The following is a 9,750-nucleotide window of genomic DNA, read 5'->3' as shown; positions in this document are numbered from 1 at the left end:
CACCCAAGCCCTTTGCCATGTCTGAGTAGAATGCACCCTGATTCTTTAAAATTACACTTGGCTCACTCCCATCACTGGGTTTTTGCTCAAACCTTGGGCCCTGATCTGCATGCATAGTAACAACCTTTTGTCAACCTCCTAAGAACGTCCTACCTTTCAAGGCCGGATACCAACCCCACCTCTCCTAGAGCTCATCTAACCTCTCTTTGCCACAGCAATTTCTCCTTCCTAGGAATTCAGAGCTTTATGTACTATCATCAATGGCATCCATTTAATACATAGTCACATACAGCCATGTGACATCTCAGATACTCTTCCATCCCCCTTAACATATACCGTGCGTCTGCACCGTATTCCCTCAACTGAAAACTCTTTGATGGTGAGGATTATGTGTTACATTGTGTTTTATCCTCCTATAGCACCCAACTCAGCTAGTATATGCTCATGGTAGGGACAAAGTTCATATTCGCTTCATGAATGAAGGAATGATTAATGAGAATTTTTTGATTTTCATCTAGAAAAGTTGCCTTCTAGGGGCACCTGGGTGGCTCAGTGGCTTAAGCGGCTGCCTTCAGCTCAGGTCATGATCCCAGGGTCCTGGGACCGAGAGGTGTTGGGCTCCCTGGGGAGCAGAGAATCTGCATCTCCCTCTGGCTCTCCTGTTCATGCTCGCTTGCTCTCTCTCTCTCTTCCTCTCTCTCTCAAATAAAGAAAATCTTTAAAAATAAAAAGAAAGAAAGAAAGAAAAGTTGCCTTCTATCTTAGAAAACTATTTTTAAGGAGAGAAAATTTCGTGAGAAAATAATAACCTATTAAGGGGAAAATATTTTATAAATTCTTAGTGGGAAAAGTAAATATTAACATATAAAACCCAATTAAACAGTCACAATGGTTCTTTACATATAGAAAATATTAAATTACAGTCTCCAAAATTATGTAGATCATAAAAATTATGCAGTTGGTGATATTCTCATCTGAGTGAAACATTTTTCATCAGCACATGCAATTGTAAAAGCAAAAAGAAACTACCGTGTGTGTGTGTGTGTGTATGTGTGTGTGTGTGTCTTTTAAGATGATTTGGTCTAATAAAATTTGAACACTTTTATTTTTTTAAGATTAACATTTAATGTGCATTTTACCCCAGCTCACTACAAATAGTATTTCTGCCAAGGTATCAGAGGTGGTAGCCATATTTAAAATATATCTAACCACATCTTAGATTTTGAGTTAGAACCATGGTTCATTTTACAAAGATCAGTATTACATGATAGTCACTAATCTGGGTTGCATTTGAACCTATGACCTAGAACCTAAAAGCACCATATCCATAGCACCTTTTCAAAAATCTCAGCATGAAGCATTATCTGAGAATGAGCAGACATTGCTATTATAAGCACTGTTCAGTTGTTTGTTATCTAAATACTGTTAGATGGTTAGATGTTGAGATCTTTGAAAAATAGCAAGCAGGCATCATGATGTGCATTGATTGAGGAGGTTGTTTGACATCCAACTAAAACTTGTTCTGTGCTTGAGTTACACTTTGAAGTAATTTCCCAGGAACCTATTGTGCATAGTAACACAGAATATTCCCCAAATTTCCAAAATAATTCTGGGTGTCCAAAGTTCTTGTAAAAGCAAGTGGAGTAGGTTGGGGGTGGGGAAATGAATTTTGGCATAAACTGTGGGTTTGAGAATCAGTCAAAAATAATAATTTCCTGCCAAAACCTACATTACCTCGTTTCTATCTGAGACTGTATAATAGAAGTCTGTTTCTATACTAACTCTTATGGGATTTCCGTTGAAGCCTGGCTACCACCCCCCTAATTCAGTCACGTATGTTTGTCCAGTTGCCCTGGGCGGATGGGGGCAGGGCGGGGGGCGGGGCAGGGGAAGCTACGTTTTTGACTTTGTTAAGGGCCCTGAGCAGAGCAGTCAGCTGGGTATAATGGAATGCCTGCATCCCGCCAACGATGGCTGTACAATGGAAGGGAGTGCCTAGGGACCTGGAAATAGAACGGGTCCTTACAACAGTAATTCTTGGTGGTGCTGCTTCACCTATTCAGAGTAATCAGAAAGGGGATCTTCACTCTTCTGATCTGAGATTTGAGGTTTTCAGTAAGGAACAAGTTATAAATTCAGAGGCAAAGGGCTGGGGAAAGTTCTACTCCTTTCTGCCAGACACCGGCAGAAGATTCATGCTGAAGAGGGTGACAGCTGAGGAGCTGGCTTCAGGGGCCCGCCAACAGCACGCTTCCCAGCTGGTGACTTCATGCCTTCACGCAACTCAGTTAGCCTCTCTTAACCTTAGGTTCGTCATCTAAATATAATCTTTACCTCAGGTTGACATGAGAATTAAGTGAAATAATATTTGTACAGTGTTTATCACAGCACCTAGGACATACTAACCTCTCAACTAATTGGGCCTTGTGGGATCATCACTGTTATTTGGTATAAAGAAGCTCATAAAACATCCAGGGCAGCCAAGATAACCTGCACTGAAGCCACGTGCACTGAGGCAAGGCCTGAAATGAAGGATATCTCTAACCAGGTCCAGGTGTCTGGATAAACAGAACAGAGGCTCTGGGCTAGCGGCAGGGGGCCTATCTTTCATCTGTTTTCCCAGAGCCTCTGGTGATGCCCTAGACACAGGAGCATTTTTTTTCCCAAGTATTTCCTGAATAAACTGTACAAAAGAGCAGGGTGCAAGGGGAAGGAGCAGAAGAAGCATCTGGAAGAATCTGAGGGACTAGATAAAAGCAATTATAAACTAAAATTCCAGAAACTTCTCTTCAAGCCAATATTCATTCTCTTCAGGTGCATTACCTTGACACGTTTTTCCCTTCTCTTTCCTCCTCCTCTCACCTTTTGGCCAAAATTTGTGATCTCCAAAAACTCAACCAGATGTAATTCATGACAACAATTGCCAAGCATGCCTCCATGCCTTTTTCATCCAATATTTGTGAGCAGGTCAGAGTGTGACAGACACAGGGCTAGGTGCCCAAAAATTGTGACCCATTTCAGGGATTCTTCTTGCTCATTCAATGAGTGTTCCCAAGGATGAGAGAAACCACAGGCCGAGAGGAGAAAATGGGACAAACCCATCCACTGCTCTCTAAGTACCCTTTCTTCTGGGTCTGGTAGCACATCAGACCTGCTTTTGCTGTTTGTCTGCCACTGGTGTCACTTCCTGGCTGTAGACCGAAGTGAGAGAAGAGGAAGAAGTAGATGACTTTCAGCAGCTTCCCCCTTGAGCCCCCTCGCTTCCCGACGCTCCGTCCCACCCCCGCCCCCGCCCCCGCCCGCCTTCTCCTGCCGCCGCCTTCCGCAGGCCGTTTCCACCGAGGAAAAGGAATCGTATCGTATGTCCGCTATCCAGAACCTCCACTCTTTCGACCCCTCTGCTGACGCAAGTAAGGGTGATGATCTGCTTCCTGCTGGCACTGAGGATTATATCCATATAAGAATTCAACAGAGAAACGGCAGGGAGACCCTTACTACTGTCCAAGGGATCGCTGATGATTACGATAAAAAGAAACTGGTGAAGGCGTTTAAGAAGAAATTTGCCTGCAGTGGTACTGTAATTGAGCATCCAGAATATGGAGAAGTAATTCAGCTACAGGGTGACCAGCGCAAGCACATATGCCAGTTATTGGTAGAGATTGGACTGGCTAAGAACAACCAGCTGAAGGTTCATGGGTTTTGAGTGCTTTGGGCTCATTGAAGCTTAAGTGAGGATTTCCTTGCAATGAGTAGAATTTCCCTTCTGTCCCTTGTCACAAGTTTTAAAACCTCACAGCTTGTATAATGTAACCGTTTAGGGTCTGCTTTTAACTTGGACTAGTGTAACTCCTTCATGCAATAAACTGAAAAGAGAAAAAAAAAAAGGCATCTACCTACACCAGCAAAAAAGGTGTAGGGATGTGATTCATAAGTTCTTCTGATGGGAAATAGATCGTTCCTGTTTTCATCCCACTTCCAGTGCTTGCTCTGAAATTTCAGTCCTTCAAGTGCTGAGGATTTAGGAAGACTGGCTGCATTTGAGCCAAGAAGATACAGAATAATTATGAGGTAAGAAGAAATTTTACTTTGTTTTCTAATTGAGTCACATACGAACACAGAATTTTCCCCCAAGTTCCCAAGATATTTCATGTGCGACTGACACTCTTCAAAAAAAATTAATCCTGGACATCCCCTCAAAATTTTTCAAAGCCAGAATGCTAGTTAGAAGATTTTAGGTCCAGGGGCTATTAAAAAATGGTGACCCAAAAACCCAAAGATCAGTTACATTTCAAATAAAATCATAATTTGGCATTTAGTGTCAGATGTATTAATTTCAACAAACAGTAGTGTGACATTTATCAGAATGTAAAAGCAATTTCAAACTTGGAAATAAATGTTAAATAAATAGTAAAGGGGGATGTTACAAAAAATTTCATGAATTTTCCACCTAAAAGCTATGGCAATTCCAAAATTATGCTCAATCCCATTGACATTTATTACAATAGCACAGAGTGACTAGAAATCAGAGATGAATAGGATGCAGTCATTGCCTCACAGAGCTCCAACTTACCCTAGCTATGCAAGGCAAGAAAATAAGCAAGCAAATTGGTATAATACAAAGCAGCACAGCTTATTGTTGGCAATCATCCCAGAATGATCTCCTAATCCAATCTGGGGGAAATTGGGGGAAGCTTCTCTGAAGATTATGCATAAGAAAATCCTGAAAGGCAAAGAGGAATTTTCCAGGTGGGTACATGTCAGAAAGAGAGCAACAGCAGAAACCATCATGGAACTCAAGGTGGTTTGGCGAGGCTGGAATGAAGCATCCATATTGTGTGGGGTGGCAAGGAAGGAGACTGGGTAGAGATAAAACTGGAAAGTAGGTGAAGGTGGAGACACTGAAAGCCATGAAGTGACTGGTAGGGTAGAAATATATCCTGTATCGCCCAGGTAAACCCCATTTATACCTGTAACCTCAAGGTAATCATTAACAGTCCCCCCTTGCATGCTCAAAAGTGTTCCAAATTGATTCAGTTTTGCAGTCTTCCTTGTGATTGGCCCTAGAGATCCAAATATAAATAAAATCTGATCCCTGCCCTCCAAGAGCTCACAGGAATGGAAGAGGAAGACACAGAAAGAACTAATTATAACACAAATTAAAAGATAATATGCTAGGGGCACCTGGGTGGCTCAGTCGTTAGGCATCTACCTTCGGCTCAGATCATGATCCCAGGATCCTGGGATGGAGCCCCACATCGGGCTCTCTGCTCAGCGGGAAGCCTGCTTCTCCCTCTCCCTCTCCCCCTGCGTGTGTTCCCTCTCTCGCTGTGTCTCTCTCTGTCAAATAAATAAATTAAATCTTTAAAAAAAAAAAAGATAATATGCTGTAAGAATGAGTAAACGCTCCCACAAGTGACATTTGAGCAGAGCTCTGGAGGACAAGAAGAAATTATACAGGAATGCAAGACCATTCTAGGTATAAAAGGTCATGCCATGTTGCAGAAAGGCAAGTATCCAAATTGGTTGGAAGAGAAAGGACCTCCCTAGCCCTGGTGGCAATTGAAGCTGAAAAGTTAGCCTTGAAGACGAATTGTCAAGGGCCTTTGAACACCACATCAAGAAATTTGGAGTTGAAAATGGCAGCCACGAGGAGCCCTCAAAGATTTCTAATCAGGGGACTGATGGGATCCAATCTGGCTTTTTGAATCAAAAACTCCAGCTTCTCCGTGGAGGCTGAACTAGAGTGAGGAGATACATAATGGCTGCACTTCGGATAGAATGGAATTCGATGCTGCAAATTTCAAAGCCTGATTGCGATCTTCTATGAAGCTTGATTACTATGACTTTGGGAGTCCAGAAAGGAAGAAAAGAGTAGCCTTATCTATGAATGATGGTAAGCAAGAAATGGAAGAATATTTACAATCCTAGGAAGATGTGTCAGCCAAACAGTACAAGGGATTGAGGAGATATTACAAAAGATTTGATGAGTTTACTACTCCAAAGGTTATGGCAATGTTTACACACTATAAATTTTGTAATAAATCATAAGACCAGATGAGCCCATGGAAAGGTTTGTGACAGAGCCAGAACTACTAATGAAGGAACTTTTGCCTTCACTGGAGGGGATGAAATTATTTATAATAATGGTGTTTTCTAAACCAAGTCAGTGAAATACCTGGCAAACTGGGAATTTGGGTTTTATTTCGATAAAGTAGCCTGCTGGCTGTTTTCATAACCAAAACAGACTGGCCAGAAGCCATAGGAAAGAGAGAAAAACTCATTTGTCTCCTTTGCTCTCTTATCTTTTTATTGTTTCTCTCTTTTATTTTGGAAGATGGTAACAATGAAATTTTTTAAGCGAAGGTAAGTTCAGCTCAATAAGCTATATTAAATTTAATGATCAGCAGATGGCAGATAAAGAAACCAGATCACTCTCACATCCAATTGTCAATGGAAAGGTTAAAAAAAATGTTCAACAGAGAAGCCAAATATGCCTAATAATAAGATAATTTCCTAAGCTTTCTGGAAAGGAGATTCTGTACAAATAAGAAGGTTATGGGCTACATGAGTCCATTAACAAAAGCACAGACTTTCCCATATTTGTACCACGACAGATAACTTTCATTAGGAGTTTTCCCCTATGATTCCAATCTTTGAGAAATTTCTTCTACGAAATTAGCAGTATTTAAGTAACAGAGAACTTATTTTCGTATTGTTTTATTAATCACCCATAGCCTTTCCTGCCAAAGTTTCTGCTCATTAAAAGAAAATCCCTATCACCATATCAAATTGATACGATTTTAGCCAAAAGCAAAGAAACTTGACATTTTATTTTTTAGCCTACAGGGACTTATCTCAGCTTAATGTAATGGTTTCTGTTAGCTTTTTTGAAATACTGAAAATAGCTCCAGGTGTCCATTACAATCTTCAAGGACTCTGAGGGATGTAGAAGCCTTTCACAGGGAACGTTCACACCAGAGAACAGACTTTCAGAGGGTGATTAAGAATAAGCAAACCTTGTATGCATTATATTCCCCTAACTCCTGTCCATTCTTTTTTTTTTTTTTTAAGATTATTTATTTATTTATTTATTAGAGAGAGAGCACGCGCAAGCAGGGGGAGGAGCAGAGGGAGAGGGAGAAGCAGACTCCCCACTGAGCAAGGAACCGGACCTGGGGCTTGCTCCCAGGACCCCAGGATCATGACCTGAGCCAAAGGCAGACACTTAACCAACTGAGCCAGCCAGGAGTCCCTTGTCCTTTCATTCCTACATTCACTCCATTTGACAAGAATTTATTGAGCACCATTAGTCACGTATTAGGCACCGAGGTAGCCATGGGGGATACAAAGACAAAATTCTCTGCCCTCAAAAAGCTCACAGCCTAGTCAGGGAAATAGAGATATGAACAAACCCAATACAATTTAACAAGAGCTCGACCGCACACTCATTCAGCACTATATAGCTGCAGAGGCATTGTTTCTTAACGCCGCTGCCATGGGGAGCCTTGGAAGTTTTCCAGAGAAGTTAACAAGTGAGCAGAGACGTTACAGTGCAGAAGGAGCCAGCTAGTTCAACAAATGGGATAGCCCTTTCCAGGAAGTGGGAATAGGGACATAAAAAGCCATACGTCATGGAAAAGAATGAATGGGATGTACAGAAACAACTAGCAGTTCAGCAGGAGAGGCAATGTAGTGTAGTGGTTAAACCCACAGACTGAGACCTCAGACCGCCTAGGAGAAGGGACTCTGGGCTCCACCACTTAGAAGCTGACGACTTCACAGGAGTTCATTCACCTCTCTAGGTCTCTGTTTTCCCATCTGTAAAATAGGGACGCCTCCTTCTTGGAGTCCTTGAGAAATCAAAGTGCACTGTAAAACATCTAACTCCGTGCTTGGTGCTTGGTAAACTGTGCTTATGCGCACAGCACCATACCATAGGGCTTACACGGTTTCTCTTAAAAAGCACACTGACTGTGGGAGAGTGAAGGTGAGCAAGATGGCGGGAGCCAGTGCCGAAGGCTTTCTCTGCCATACTAAAAAGGTGGCCCTGCCGTCTGTGGGTCCTCGAAGAATTTTAAGTGAGGAGTGAGAAGTGATGGGATATGATTTAGAGAGATCACTTTAACTGTAGTGTGTGGGATGGATTTAAGAAATGGGAGACTGAAGGCACATGGCGAACTACGGGATTATTTCAATGACACTGGTGGCACTTAGTATCACTGAGTGGTAATAGTTATAACTGTAATTGCCAAGTTGAATCAGCAAAGGAAAGAAAATATTAGTTTCGTTCAGTCACACCAGGTCTACAATATTCTGTGAGAACTTCTCTTCTGAAGTGTTTGTTTTTCTCCTTAAGAGCAACAAAGCATCTTTTGAATTAGCATCGCAACCAATGTGGGAACTTTGTTGTCAGCTCAATGCTGGGGAACGTATAGAAAGCCCTTTCTAAAGAGTTCCACACCTGTAAAAAGCTTCTTTGCCTTAAATGTGATGACTTAACTAATGGGATAAATAAACCCTCTTTGAAATGCAGAAGCAGCTTAGAAGGAGCCTCTAGGAAGTCGTATTTGATATGCACAAGCATCTTGAAAAATAGTTTCCCTCCCCCAGTCCCCACCTGGGGATCCATGGAAGACAATTCTTCAAGCCAGGCAAGAACACCAGCAGAGCTGGGTCTTCACAGCTTGGTCTCCACCCCCCGCCCCAGCAGCTGGGCTTTAAGAAAAGTACATATTGTAAACTGCCTTTTGCCAGAAATCTCCAACTTTAGGCTAACACAAGGCCGCCAAGGGAGATGGGGAGCTTGGGAAGTGTAAGTCAGAAAAAGGAGACCACCAAAGCTAGGGAATCTGGAGATGATGCCGAAGGGATTCTGTCCACCAGGAAAATAACTCTGCCATCAATTGTCCCATTCCTCTAAAAAGGTGTACCATAAAAAAATATTTACTGGATAGATACTTAGAAAGGGAAAGCCAAAACAGCTTTAAATAAAAGTTCTTAGGTAGGGGGGTGGGGAAATGAGAAAGTATTTGGAAAAAACGAAAGGACTCTGAGAGCTGAAAGCAAAGTGCCATATTTGAAGCTAGTATGTTTTGCCCAAATGGTTTCTTCACAGCCTCTTAAATGACAGCTTTTTCCCCTACTGAACACCACCCAGATGTGATAATTTGGCATTTAGAAAGGCAGATGCCTGCAGCCCAGGGAGTTAGAAGTAACCCACGGGGCAACTCTAGTCAAATGCAAGTTCAAGGTACAAGGTGTCGCAATCACCACCGCTGGAGAGAATCCTGTATTTTTCACCCCCGTCTTCTCTGGAGGCCTTGGAAACTCCTTCTGAAAAGTAGTGGAAGAAAAAAAAAAATCCTATAGTATCAACTTTAGGAAAATGGCATTTTTTGTTTCTTTTTCTTTTTAATGTCTGTCTGTATTTTCCATGAAAGTTACTTATTTACAATGGAAAGTTAATTTTCTTATAATTTTACTCTTCTATAATATGTTTACATCCATTGCTTTCATCGCAGTCGTACAAAATTTATCAGAAATCAGCTGTAAATTGATTGCACTGCTACAATGTGATCTCCCCCTTGGTCTTCCAGCAAACTTCAATAAAACTTACTCTACATGCAAAAGGAAAAAAAAAAGTTATACCCCTATATAAATGTCAGAGGTACACAAAATCCATGGATGCAGCTGTCCTCAAAGAAAGCAGATGTAGAAATACAACTGGGCAACTGTTACTAATAGGAAAAA

The 9,750-nt window shown here is 41.7% G+C and overlaps 1 pseudogene; it reads left to right on the top strand.

The window, feature by feature from the left end:
* Positions 1-3,294: 3,294 nt before the first annotated feature.
* LOC112815373 (eukaryotic translation initiation factor 1 pseudogene) lies at positions 3,295-3,867 on the top strand (annotated as a pseudogene).
* Positions 3,868-9,750: the final 5,883 nt, after the last annotated feature.

Source organism: Callorhinus ursinus, unplaced genomic scaffold, assembly GCF_003265705.2.
Source record: "Callorhinus ursinus isolate GAN/ISIS: 27379988/994484 unplaced genomic scaffold, GSC_fseal_2.0 scaffold6, whole genome shotgun sequence".
Lineage (NCBI taxonomy): Eukaryota > Metazoa > Chordata > Mammalia > Carnivora > Otariidae > Callorhinus > Callorhinus ursinus.
This window is presented reverse-complemented; position numbering and strand designations above follow the sequence as displayed.